The sequence below is a fragment of the Gymnodraco acuticeps genome, unplaced genomic scaffold (genome assembly GCF_902827175.1).
Source record: "Gymnodraco acuticeps unplaced genomic scaffold, fGymAcu1.1, whole genome shotgun sequence".
NCBI lineage: Eukaryota > Metazoa > Chordata > Actinopteri > Perciformes > Bathydraconidae > Gymnodraco > Gymnodraco acuticeps.
This window is the reverse complement of record NW_022992040.1, coordinates 289,408-304,387: the sequence shown is the minus strand read 5'-3', so window position 1 is coordinate 304,387 and position 14,980 is coordinate 289,408. Positions and strand designations below refer to the sequence as shown.

At 42.3% G+C, this 14,980-nt stretch overlaps 1 pseudogene; it reads left to right on the top strand.

Annotated features, from left to right (window-relative positions):
* Positions 1 to 623: 623 nt before the first annotated feature.
* Positions 624 to 9,007, top strand: LOC117536784 (annotated as a pseudogene).
* The last annotated feature ends 5,973 nt before the right edge of the window (positions 9,008 to 14,980 follow it).

Below are 14,980 nucleotides of genomic sequence, written 5' to 3'. Positions count from 1 at the left end.
CGCGGGCTGCTGGATGCGAAGCTCGGCATTATAGGTGCACCGGAGTCCTCTAACGACATGGGAAATACATAGTTGGTAATGTTCCTTTTCTTTTTACAGAATACGTCTTATATGTTTTCATTAGATACTGTTTTATATCAGAATAAAACACTGTGTTCGCGTAGAAATACATTTTCAGTGTAGCCCAGTGTGACATTCTATTAGTCCCTTTTACAGCGTTATTCCGTAGCAAGTTGTCACTTGCTTTAAAACGCCACAGCTTGCAACGTCCTGTCGTGAATTCCCCAGCGAAAATTCACAAGCAAATGTTATATTGTCATTGTACGTATGTGAATACTTTTATAGTGATAATAGTTTGGCATGTTTTGTCTTAGTCTCACGGTGGTTGCACTTTAATTGGACATTTGACACTAATCTACTCTTAATACGCATTTACCTCAAAATAATTTATTACCTTGTGCCATTTTGGATACTATGTTAATCAAGAATAAATAAGACATTGGTACGCTTAGTTCTCAACAAGGGTATTCCTATATATTTCAAAAGATAATCGATAATATTAAAAAATTAATTCTCAGGTTTTTCTATTTTTAGCCAACATCAGTTTGGATCCAGCTGAAGCCATGGATGAAAGTTGGAAAAACTGCCTTCGAAGAGGAGCTTCTCTGTCCCATCTGCCTGAATGTTTTGAAGAACCCATCCAGCTCCCATGCAAGCACAACTTCTGCAAGAGTTGCATCTCTGAGGCCTGGGCCAAGGAAAATTCTGCGGTCCGCTGCCCCGGAATGCAACCATGACTACGAGCAGAAACCCACACTGGAGAAGAACTTTAAGCTGGCCAACATAGTGAAGACATTTAATGCGTTGAACACTGAGAAAGTCCCTGCCGTGCTGCCACTGTGTCCTCTGCAGACGAGGCCCCCCGCTGCCTGTGAGGAAGGTCTGTCTGCGCTGCAAGGAGCCCTGCTGCCAAAACTCATATCCATGACTCACCTTCAGCAGCCCTGTGCGGCCCCTGGACACCTGTTAGGGACGCTGAGGAGCTGAGCGCTTGGACCTGTCCCCAGTCATGAGGAGTACAGGCTGCTCCACTGTGAGAGGAGCAGGTGGCTCTGTGTCCGTTCTGCCTGCATCTCCCACTGCACTAACCAAAGACACACAGTCTGCCGATGTGGATACGCAACGCATACAAATGCAGGGTAACCCACAAATTCTCTCCTACTCACCCAATCACTTGAAACCATCAGCTGACTGGCAGGTGACTGTCAAAATATTTGATTTCCTCCATGGATTATCCTGTAAATATCAAGGAAGTATTCAGATTATTTGATTTCCTCCATGGATTCTCCTGTAATATCAAGGAAGCATTCAGATTGTCTTATTTTTCTACTTCCTCTGATGTGAGAGGACTGGACAGGTGAAAACCCCCATCAGAGTAGATGATAGCAAACACATTCACACACATGCAGGCCTACAACCTACACTGCTTTTAACCTTGATCAAAACACCCATTTCCACACCGTCGCCACGCCTTCACATTAGCCGCCCCTGTGCCCTCGGGTAAGTGCTGTGATGCAATCTGCATCCACCGGAAATGATGACCCCTGTGCACTGGGGGTGGATCCACAGTTTGTTGATGGAAGCTACCCTGATCAGTTTCAGGATTTGTTCAGGAGGAAATGCACACTGGCAAAGGCTTTAGAGGCTGATCTAAATCAACTGATATACTCATTTTGAGAAGGAATTGTGGTGGTATGTGGAAATGTTCACAAGCAAGAAGTATACAACTTTTGAATTTCAACCGTTTGCCACCAGGAGTTGGAACTTTTTAAATGAGGACAAAGGTAGAAAAGCTGTGAGGAGAATACATTCTGCAGTGTGTTCATCTAACTGAAAGCAGGTAAACCAAAGGGACTGCCTTGGCAGGGTTGATCTCAGGATGCATAGAGGAGTGTGTCTGGCATAAAACCACAGTGTTATATTTTGCCTGAGTTCTGTACATTTGTTCAGTCCACTCTCCTCTCACAAGTCTAATGTAAGTGGCAAGGTGTAAAAAAAACAGCCACCCCACACTGCTTTATACACATTTCTTCCCTATCAGTGAAGGGGCGGAAGGAGATGAGAATCAGATACTTTTAGCATCTGCCGTGTCTTGTTGACACGTTTTTGGTATCTTATATTCCAGTTGGGAAAGTTACAGTGCATTTCTTTCCGTGTGGCGATCACAAATGGTTGAAATCTTGGTAGAAACTGTTGCTCTGGTTCAGAGCTATAATGGGACAAAAGATCGTCTGTTCGCCCTTTCCACAGCTGCTCTCTACACACACATGCACACACCCACCCATCTTTTTCTGTTTTTTTCACAACTGTATGTTCGCAGATACGTGGAGTTATCCAGGAGTCAGAGCTCCGGCTCTTTAACATTAACACTGTCCATGCTTGGGCCTACAGACACAAAGTGCACTCTCATACTGATAAAGTAGGCTTCTGTATGCTGGTTCCATTTCTTTAAAGTAATTAGGCCAGAGCGGCTTCCTCTTCATTTCTTACTAAGAGGTCGTTCTCCTTCACAGAACTGTGGGTCTATTTCTGTAAAGGATTTTGAAATTCCCCTGGCAGCCCTCCTGTTACTTTTGGGATAAACAAAAAGGGAAAAACCAATGTAGCTATGATCAATCTTGGTTGTCTTTGGCTCTCAAGTGAGGCACTTGCAGTAACCTTTCGCATGCTTGCTGGTAATTTCATGACGAGAAAGGCAGAGTAATATAATGGTTATGTCGTCCCTGGGACCGGCGGGAGGAGGAGCCCTCCCACACAGCCTCACCTTGGTTTTCTCAGGCAGGAAACCGTGGCTCATGGAGGCTCTGCCGTTTGCAGATTCTTGTGTTTGGGCTGGAGTGAGTCAGGTCCCCAGAATGCTGAGGGCAGTCCATTGACATCAGACGTGGGGAATAGTTTGTCAGTTGATTGTGAAGAGGCTCTCTGTTCATTGAGCCTGAGGCTCCTCATTTAAACATGAGCTTCCTGGCAACCCGCGGGTTGTCTGGATGCCTAAATAGGACAGTGGGGAAAGTGATCATTGGTGGATGTAATCTTGATAAAGGTAGGCTTTCACGCTACAGAGAGATCTGCAACCAGACAGTTCCCTCCTGTCCTCTTATGCTGTTTTCAAGCACACAAGACAAAAAGGGAATTGGAGGAAACATGACAAAATGAGGAAGACATTGTTGTTGAGCAGAAACATCCAGGCCCAAAAAGATGTCCTGCACCATAGCGATCACACAGCAAAGTGTTCTATCCTGTTTCCTCCCATAAGATATCACTGAGCTTTATGCACTGTTTTGTTAAGACAGTTGTTAGTATTGCAAGGGTGCTGACTAAAAAGTATTGTGAAAAACAGTACATGAAAAACTGGATTGAAACAAGAAACACAGCCAAGTAAGTAGGTAGCAGAGCGGGTTTGCACGACAAAGTCAGGGTTGTATTTAAAGAAGATAATCCTAAGTGTATGAAGTAGAGGTGTGAAGTAGAGGTGTGTCAAACATGATTAAGGAACACACACACACACACACACACTTTCCAACATGAATGCTGGCAGTCTCATGTGAGAAGGTCTCCACCTCTTTAGGTGCACAAAGAAGTTAACGTGACCTGCAACAGAAGCTCTTTGGGCGTCTTCTTATGTGTTTTGAAGGCCTGATGAATGAATGTATTTGAACTGGTTTTGCCTCAATCATCATTCACACTATTCACTTCTGCAATCTTCTGCTTCTTTTTCATTGGTAAAATACAAAAATAATCTACCCATTCATACCCAATTGTCCACCTGAATCCAGTGCTTGTGTTGTTGGACAATAAACAAAGTATTGTTGATAGTAAAAAAAAAAAAAACCTTATGTTATCGGGCACGCTTGTAAAACTTCGGTTACGCCAGCCGCGCATGGTGAGGAGTCCTCTGAGCGAGGGGAAGGTCCTGGAACGGTACCACGGCGTTACCACGGGTTTTGCACTCTGCGTCTCGTCACTGTGGCCTTGTAAAGGGAGGGGTGAACGAATAGGGGGTTTATTCAGTTGTTAGCAATCTGCAACTGCCTCTCCAGTGCGTGAGGAGTCATATTATCCATAGGATTTATAGGCTCCAAAAACAAGGAATGTAAAAGAATAGTGTCCAATGTGCGGAGCTTTGCTGATGTTACAGGGATATCGAACGCCTTATTGGGCTTTATTTCTCCGAACATGAATTACAAGAATGCTATTCATGTAGATAAATCTCACGGCATACAGTACCTTAGGGCTAAATAACAACCGTTCTTGTTGCCGCACCAACTATCTAATTTATAATTTTATGATGGTTGGGCTTGCTTCAACAGCTCTGGTTAGTCCCAGTCTCTTGTGCTCTCTATAAAGGCCCGGTATTACACCATAAAATAAAAATAACTTTAGATATTCTAGCGAGACCCCTTAAATGCTGACTGTCTGAACTGCATTAGGGATGCGGCGATGAATGCATGGTCAATATATTGGAAATTCAATGTTTTCTTCTAAGCACATAAAGCTGCACTGATCAATACTTCTGCCATGAACAATAGATTAACGAACAACAGAGGAATCACCTAACTCTTCAGCTCCACAGGTTTTTTTTAGTGTCTTTCAATTAATTATTTTGGTTATATGGCTGTATATCAACTTTGTTTCACCCTCACTGCTCTCATCAGCAACATTTCCAGCCGCAGCTAGCTGCTAGGAAAAGAGCTAGGCAAACAGCTTTAATAACCTGTGTACACTTCCTGCTCAGCAAAGCAGACTGACACATCTAGTTACTAGCTAACATTTACAAGTTAGTTTTAGCTGCTAAAAAGCCAGCTAGGAGTTGGCGGAGATCAAAACTGTGCTTAGAGCAGAATGAGTATATAGACTAGTGTTTTTTATGTGGTATTTATCATGTTACTGCATCCGTTGTCAATAGTCCAAAGTCCATTTCATAATCCAAGTTATCTTAGATTGTGACCATGTGAAGCAGAGGGAAACAGAAATATTTTCCCAAGTGAACATTTGAGCACTTCTTCCCTACAAAGGACGGTTTTAGAGGACATGCAACCAAGCAAATCAGGGTGTATGTATTGCCTTATGTCCTTTAGAGAGTTTTTTCGGTTTTGTTTTTGAAACGGACTGTTTGAAGGTTTCACTCTGGTATAGTTTGCCAGCCAGTTGTTGAACATAAGACTCCACGAGTGTTATAAGCAAGCTGAAGAGGCCTGTTGCTGTGATACCACAACGTAGCTTCCCTGAAACATGCTCACTAGAGACCGCAGGAATGTCCTCCTTCTCCCTATCTTGATTTTTTTTTTAATTCAAACTTTCCCTCTGTTGGTTTCACTCTCCTTTTTGTACATCTTTCTCGCTTTCTTTATGTCCGTTCTTGGCATGTGCAAGCAGAGCCCTATAGCACTTTCATCCCGTTCCCATTCTCCCATGCACACTTCAAGCGGTAGGGAGAGAGCGGAGCCGGGCATTATGCACACAGGACAGGACATCTGTCACTGACACAGAGGCCAATGCAAACAATGGGAGCAATGCATGTGGCAAAATTAGAAAGCAGAGAGGGGGTAGTGAGACGCCCCCGCTTTCTGTTCCCTCCTGCTCCCTCACATACACATTAGCTTCCACATATAATACATACACAAGGCTTTGTTGCCATGACAGCGGGTTTCCTCTTATTTGGGCATGGTTGCCTTTCCCCATGCAGAAACAGTTCATTAAAAAGCGTACCTGCCCGCCCCTGTTCCTAGTTAGCTGTCAGCCGGTGACTGTAGATTGATTTTCCTCTCATGCAGTAAATGGAGAAGGATTATGTTTACCGGCTCTTTTTGCACTCTCATCGAGCCCACAGAGGAAGTAGGCTCCAACAATGGACTGTCCTTGATGTAGCACGGCCTGTGATCAACTTAAAAGCTATCAGAGATGGATTGTGTGCCATTGTGTTTGCTGGTGTGCTCTTATCGATAATGCATGTGGTTGCTCCTGGCAGCTGCCGTTTCCTCCGCCTGATCAGAAATGTGGCGTTTTAGTGATTCATGAATAGCAGCCAGGATTCAAGTTTCAAGAAGAGTTCATATTTGTAGTTGTATCTCTGTAATCCATCCATTGTATGTCCTCTCTCCACAGGCCATGCTAATGAGGCAGCAGGGCAGGCTGGACGGGCGTGTTCAGAACATCGATGAGCAGCTCACCAAGCTGGAGTCAGACAAGACTCTGGTGAAGGTACAATACTTATTATGTATATGTATATATATTTCATTGTTGTAAAACGAAAAGAAAATGTAATTTGTTTCTAGGTTTTAATGGCTGGTGCATTGGGGTGGAAATGCTTTTTGCAAGTAAATGTTCACCTTCTAAAAGCACCGATTCCACATAATGAAGTCAGAAAATTCAACTTTAACCTATAGTTACTGAACATATCGATTCACTACTGTTTTTTGAAGCATTTATTTAAATGCCGGGACTCAACTCTAAATTAGTGCTAGCTTAGCTTAGATGCTAATGCTAAGATACTGCAGCAATACTGTTATTGGTATAAGGGTAAATGGGTTTGTTACAATTAGCACTTTACGAATGTTATATTCTACCTTCAGGCAACTTGCAAAAGATAGATTAAAGACAGAATGGTCAAGTCAAAAGTGATGACATTTCACAGGCACAACAACAGCTACTACTCAGCCATTAAAGACATTACTGTGATTTCCACAGTCATACTCTACATTGCTAGTAAATTAATATTGTCATATGAAAGAGGTGGCGTGTGTTTGGTACAAGTGAATGTGTTTGTAAATCAACTTTCCTCCACAGGATGCGGTGTCTGGAACTGAAGGAGCGAGCGAGGAGCCCAGTATCAGAGGATGCATGCGTGCTAGAGGCCAACAGAGTGAAACCATGCAGTTTACTGGAGAGCACCTACACTGCGTATGTTAGGAAAAACTCCCAGCAGGTTTTGGCAGCTCAACGAAAGGCGCCAGGAAGCAGAAAAACTCCTGAGCTCAGTGCAAACGTTCTTCAAAAGGGCAGAAGGCATTAACTTCATGAAGGTACAGGGCATTCATGTCTTTTCAGCCACGCAAACACAACAAAAACAGAATATATGGTGGATTTTCAAGAACACAATAGCATTGTCACACACATAGCTCATTTATTACAAATTAAGATACATGTTGTTCACATTGTCAGTAGGTCTATTGTCTATGTATTTCTTCATAAGCTGTTAGATTGTGGGTCTGACTAACTTGTGCATCTTAATTGATTTTTTTTAGAACACAAAACCATACCAGCTGCTAATGGACAGGTAAGGATTTCTTCTTCTACTCTATTTCATTTTACCGGTATGTGATTGTTTAGTGTTTGTCATGTGTAAGAGTATACGTTACCTCAGAAGCATACATACAATAGAGAAGTATGCTTCCAGTAATCCAGTCTAATGAAAAAGTGTCAAGGTGCACAATGCATCTCAAGCAAGTGTGGAAACTATATTGAATGTGGTCCACAATACTATATGTGTGTCTCTTTTATTTTTAGGTCAAACTCACACCTAAGTGGTTCTCTGCCTGCACTCAGAGTGGGCCAGCTCAACTCTCAACATCTGATATCAGAACTTTCAACAAGAGAAAAGAACATGCGAAAAATGTTGGAAGGTAAGATACTATAACGATGTGTAAATAAAAATATATGTTACGATGTTCAACAACGATCTCCAAGATGTTGTATGTTCATATTTAACTGTTAACACTTTCTGCCTCACTTTCCATTCTCAGAGCCGTTCAACGACACGCCCCTTCTTGAGATGTTGCCGTCTCACAGCACCCCCGCTGGCCCACACATGGGGACTAGTTCAGGACCACAGAAGAGGAAATATGGCATGGCTTTTCTGGACAGTAACACACCAAACTCGCCTCCCAGGAACCTCCACCCTTGCTCTACAGCAGCAAAAAGCCCTTCCTGTCTGATCAGAGCCATCATGCCCTGTATTCCTCTGAGGGTCTCTCCCAGCATCCTCACGGTGGTCCCGGCCACAGCCGCCTGCTTGACGCTGCCGCCCATCACATGGTGGGTTCTGGGGTCCAGCTCTAGCCACCACTCAGGGACCATTTTCCCCTCCTCTCATTTCCCCAGTGGAGGTGCCTCGCAACAAGCCATGTACGAAGGGAGGAAAGTACTGATGTGCAGTCTGAACAACTGCCTGCTGCTCCCGGGCCACCGGCCCCTCGTGCCCGGCCCCCGTACCCAGCCCTCGGACTCCTTCCCCTCCATGACCTCTCAGGAGTTCCCCCCCCACGCCCCGCTATCTTCAAGCCAGCCTCTGCAGCATTTCCCCATGACAGCCAGGCACCCTGACTTCTACGGGCTGTACGGCCAGTCTTCAAACAAGCATTACGGGGACCAAGTAATAAACCACAATCAGCGTTTATTTTTGTTCTTTGTTCCTTTTCATTTAGGATCAGAGATATGTTATCAGTTTGTGTCTCCAACATACGTTCATGATAATGTTATTTGGACTTTTACTTGACCCCGTTTTCGGGAAACCATGCCCTGTTAACGTTAGTACTCCTGTTTACTTCCTGAATCATAATAATGCTCTAATTAAAAACGGTTTGTGTTTTTATTTATTTCAATTTGACTGGAAGTGCTTATGTGAATAATGTAGTCTTAAATCCATTCAGGCAGTGAACAAAAGAAACAACATATCCTTCATCATGAGTCCTGACATGGGACTTCAGAGACTTCAGTGCCTAAAAAGACTGTTAACACGCTCTTATTGTACTTGCAAGTTCCTAGCTCTTGATTATTTCCTGTTTGCGGCTAAAAGCAAGCATGGAGCCTCTCCATGCACTCCAAAGTCCATGTGGCTTTAGAAACACTGGACTCCAAATGCTTGTCAGGTTTTTCATACATTTTTATACAAGATTATGAATAAACCAAAATAAGTGGAAAATGTTGAATAAACAAGCATATAAATTGACATTTTGTTGTATTTTAAAGCATTGGTTTACACATTTTAATGTAATCCTGTGGGCTTTTATCCATATTTATATTATAAACTTCAAAGTGGGGCACAGAGGTCTGTTTGTACTGAGCAGCATGTTGTGCGATCTGTTTAAGCTAAGAGGTTTTACAGTTTTACTCAGTGGGTTACAGTTGAAAAGTCAGAGCTTCCTGTAAAAGAAAGGAAAGCTATTATTACAGTGCATCCCACCCTACATTTTACACACAGTCTATTCATAGGTTCTTGAAAATGTTGAGGTGGATGACCACATGTTTAGGATATTCTGCAGTCAGAGCAACGTGGTGCAGGAGGTTGGGGCGATGATTGTTACAGACCAGACCCACAGAGGGCCCATTATCTGCCAATTTAGGACAGTTCACTTCCTTGTCAACATCCTGGTCTCTGGCAAATCTCTGTCTCATCCCTTTGTCTCATTATTGGAGCTCATTGTCAAGTTAGGTCAGAGAACAGGAATAACTGATGAGCAGCAGCAGCACCTCACTCCCCTCACCTCACTCTCTTCCTCTCCCGGGGTATCATCTGCCGGGGCTCGACACGGAGGAGGAGGAGGGTTTGAGCGGCGGAAGATATAGGCGCAGAGTTTTAATGAGGGTTGGGACAGCATAGTCATCTACTTATCTGTCACTCATACTCTTTCATCATTCCCCTCCCCCTCAGCTAGACGGTGTGATAGAGGGAGCGAGCTGAGGGGCGGGGTGGAGGGCTTAGAGGGAGGAGAGGAGAAAGGGAGGAATGATTAGAGAGGGGGGAACAGAGCAAGTGAGGCACATCACTTATTTATGGGTTATAAAATGTTCTGCCCGCCTGTTTCGTTCTCCTTTTTCTCTTGTCCAGACTGTTTTTCTTCATTCAAATTCAAGAGCGTGAATAGTAAATTGCTGATACCCTTTCTAAAGAGGCCCGGCCCCCTCTGGCAGTGAAAACATGAGGTAGAGAGGAGTAGGAGGAGCTGAGGTTTAGTTTACAGTGTGCCGTGAATCTGACATTTATTGTGTGTGTGCGTGTGTGTGGAAGACTATTAGCATTCCCTTGAGCATCGTTCCTTCTGTGTGTGTTATTAATAAAACATACAGATATCTCATTTAATACATAGAGATATTTTCATTCATAGCTACGTGTTAATATCTGTTTTTTAAACTGTAAAAACATCAAAGTAAGGGATTTCAATGACAAAGACAGCTGAGTTTAGTCTTATTTTGATTTGGAATGCTAAACATCTTTGGTGTTTTAACATTAATTTGAATGCCCTCAACAGATCTTTATACAGTCCTAAAGTCATTTATCAACATTTGAGGTAGCACTAGCTTGAAAAAGGCATTTAGCTTTGTGAGTGTTTGGTTTGTGCCGCTCTATAGGCAGCGAGTCGTATCCTGTTGTACGAGCATTGTGTGCTGAGGTGTCACGGGACCATCAACCAGATACTGTGGTTCCTCATATATGTGCAGAAGGGAGGTTACATATAGGGTAAAGTGTGATGCACTTGACAGCTGTGCTCTGTTGTGGCAGGTGTGTTGGAGCTGTATGTGTATGAGTACAACACGCCCCTGCCTGCCAAAGGACGTGAGTCTGTAGTGTGTGTGTGTGTTCAATGCATAGGGAACTGTCAGCTGTTGTGCAGCTGTTGTTTGTGTACTTTACTCAGTGGTTAGATGTGCTATTGGGATAACAGAGGCCACTCACCCTATCTGTTCATTTCAAACACATTTTCTGGCCCAGTGTAATGTCTCTCAGAACACATTTACATTAGATGAAATATTCAACAGTCTTTGGCATCCTTAGATGTAAACTTGGAAACATTCACATCACAGCTATACAACCACTTTTGCTGGAGGCAGTGGATGATGGATAAGTGGAAATTATACCCACATCTGTTAAGTCTTCCCCCATAAAAACACCAAAGTAGTTCCTAAGAAATGGTAGAGGTGAAAGTAATCATTTAAAAATAAAGAAAGTTGTCAAATCACACAGAGAAATGGGATGTATGAAAACATTTCCTCCCAAAAACTCCTGGAATGTACTGAGCATCACTGACACGGAGGGTGCAGCTCTCCTCTGTAACTCTTGGCTTTAGATGACTATTATTGACATAGTCCCAATACATTTGAACAGCTGGCAGCTTGCATAACTGTCCTGTCAGTGTTTGGTGGATGTGACAGGTAAAAATATTATAGTATGTGGAATGAGTGGCCATTAGTGCTTTTAGTGTGGACACAAACGGTTACACGGACGTATACAGCATAATGCATACAGAGCGGCTATTAATCAACCATTCAAAAATGCTAACGTGCATCTGATAAGGCCTTTGAAATCAGTGCCAGAACTCCAATCAAGGACACACACACACACACACACACACACACACACACACACACACACAACCACAACACCACACACACACACACACACCACACACACACACACACACACACACACACACACACCCACCACACATCACACACACCACACACACACCCACACACACACACACCACACACACACTGCAAAAACATCAAAGACAAAGATCCGTAGCCAATGCTTATTGATCTGCAGGAACTCATGTTTAGCCGTGGAAATCATTTTTAACATTAAACCAGGTCTTCTGTTGAGTTACAGCTGAAAGGAATCAGGCAAAAAATTAAGAATTTTTGTGAAATAAACAACAGACGTTGAAGGGTGTGGTGTTGCAGGTGAACTGTACCAGCCTCGCAGAGTCCCTCTGTAGAGGACAGCTGTATGCAGTTAATGAGTATAGTGGCATGCTTCAGCTGTTGCCATAGTAACTTTGGACCACACAGGAGTGACACATGCAGGTGTCAGCGGTGGAAACGTATACAATTATGTGTACTCAAGTACAACTCTTAGAAGTAAATTATATTATAGTCTGAGTGTATGTTTTTCCATATATCAGTACTATTACTTTTATACTTGATTTCAACACATTTTAGAGGGAAATGTTTTCTTGAAAAGTCTGTAGGCTAGTACAAATTATTTATGACCTATTGGATTTGAGGGTTTGTTTTTCTATCTTTGAGTATTATTATAAACAACATTCAGCTCAATATTTTCCAATTTGTGTGACCCAGTGACTACGAAGTAAGGTCACAGCTCTTTTTTTTAAATTAGATTCTTCTGTTGCTTTTGTATCCCTTGATAAAACATCTGCCCTTTTTTCATTTAAAACTACTGGATCTTTTCAAAAGATTTTCAAATCATGTAAGAGAACAACAAAATCTCACTAAGGCAGATTTAGCCTTTGACTAATGCTAATGTTTCCCACAGTAAAGGGCACAATAGTCTACATTATTTCGATATTAGAGATGATTATGTACATATAATTCAACTTGCCTTAACGGTGAACCTGCTTTGACACTGATGCTCAGAGGTGAGGACAACCACGGCTCATATCTGGATGGTTTCAGTCCGAATGACCAGGAAGCGTTTTGAACTGTGATATGGTGTTTATGAGTGTGTGTGTGTGTGTGTGTGTGTGTGTGTGTTCTTTCCAATAATTAGTCATTTTCATTCAAATCAGTAATCAATGGACTATGCTGATATGCTTGTAAGCCCTCTCTTGGTGTACTGAAATGAATGAGGCCAGATATATATGTTTTATTTGTCTGTAATCAAAAGTGAAGTGGTAAACATTACAGGAAATGTTCATGATATGGTGGATCCACAGATATGTATTATATTTTACAAGATGTTTGGAAAAGTGTGAAATGTAATGTTCATTTATCTGTAAAAATGTCATGTCCTCACTGTCAAAATGACAGTCAAATAAGAGGTAGCATGAAATTCATTTATTTTGGTTTAACAGGAACATTACATATGTGACAGAGCATATTACCCAAAGAATAGACAAAACATTCTTATTGGGCAAAAAACAATGTCATCAAAATGAGTGATTCCTCATTTCATTGACATTTATTTGAACATGCATCACCGTGTTTACTGCCAGATCGTTGTTGCTTAGGCTGCAGACACAGGCCCTGCTCTGGAGGCTTTGACCTCTACAGCGAAGGTTAAGGACTCAATGCACCACACAGACGCTGGACCATAAAACCCCTATATCCAATAAAAGTGGTGTAAAGGCTCTGATTCAACGTACACCGAGGTGGATGTGGTTTATGAGTCAGAACATAAGAAGCAGCAGCACCTGCTCCAAGTCAAGGTGACATTAACTAGTTAGAGGATTGTTACACATTGATTTGCTATCCGTCAGCTTCCAATCATTACCCTCCCCTCCCAGAGAGAGAGCGCTGGGGCAATCAGGGGTAAGAGCCAGCTGAGTAAAAATGCTAAATCATCTTAAAACACCATCCCTGTCCCCTTGTTTTTTTGCCTCCCTCTCAACCCCCTTTTCCCTTGTTAACAGAACGATTCCATCGAGGGCATCGCACAGGTGGTCATTTCTCATGTTACCATGGCAGCACCTGGCAGTTGTTGGGATAAAACTTGGCTTACGGACATCTGGTGCTCAGTGGTGCGGCTTGTTTAACTGCCTCTCCCTCAATCTCTCCCTCCTCTGTCCCGCTGTGCCACAGTGTTTTCTCCATCATCATGGAGAAACACGAGAGCTGGGATTTCATGCATTTGAGCATTTACTCATTATTTTCCTTTTATGCAACTCACTTTATACCTTTATTTGTGGATACAATTACAACTTCCCCAGGTAAATTAATTATTTTAAAAAACCTTGCCTTTTTAGAGATACACGGTTCTCTTATTACATGTGTACATGTGTACATCAAGATCTTATAGAATATGAAGCATTGCTGTTGATATAATAACCCAACAGTATGGAAAGTTAAATAAAGCACAACCGTAAACATCTGCAGCATTAAAATGCAGCATACACATTAATGCTGCAGTAATGTATCAAAATCATCATAGATAACAGTAAAAAACAGACCGGGAACAATTTTCTCCAAAATGATTCATTTAGATAGATTGATACTCTATTGATCCCAAATTGGGAAATTCTTGTTTTACGCATCAGTGTTTTCAGACATTGAAATATTTAAAAAGGTGGAATAAAGTATAAACATAACAAAATACAAAATAAATAAACCGCAAATATAAACAAATCTACAGTAGAAAAGACAAATATCACAAATAGTACACACTACTAATTCTGTATAAATTAAAATGTTCTATAAAAGACCGAAAAACTCCAGCAACAGAAATATAGATGTATACTATGGGAGCAGAGACATATAGATAGTATATAAATTGCATTTAAGTAAACGTTTTCTGAACATAACCTACATACCTAATTTAATTAGGTGCTGTATACAGGGGTGCCCAACCAGTCGACACATCTCGCGATCGACCGGTCGATCGCGAGATGTGTCTAAAAATAGAACAACAATATTCTGTTTTATCCATAGGTTTTATCGTTAATGTCCTGTAACATAATCTTCCTGTGCCAGAATAATGCACTTGAACGCATCAAAGCTTTGTGATTGGCCGGCGTGACCCCATGTGTCAGTGAGCAGTAGGGCTGTGCAATTAATCGTATTTTAATCGCGATTACGATTATGGTTTGCGACGATTATGAAAACAGACAAAATACGATTATTTAGCTGGGTGCGCTTTCGCCCCTCCCTAAAAGCCCACTCGGCCACGTGGGAGTGACATGTGTTGTGAGTGTTCAGCGCGAGCGAATATGTCAGAACAAGAGCAGCAACTCGTTAAAAAGAAGGGTAAAACTATTTCCACTATTTGCAAGTACTTTGTCATTACATTTCACATCGCTAAAGATATGTGCCCAGTTAGCACTGTTAGCAACCAGGGCTTTAAGCAACTTGTCAACACGTTGGACAAGCGTTACGCGATGCCGTCTCGGTATTATTTCAGCAGGTCTGCGCTGCCTACACTATATGACAAATGCCGTGGGGAAGTTGAGAGAGATGTGGCTTCAGCTGA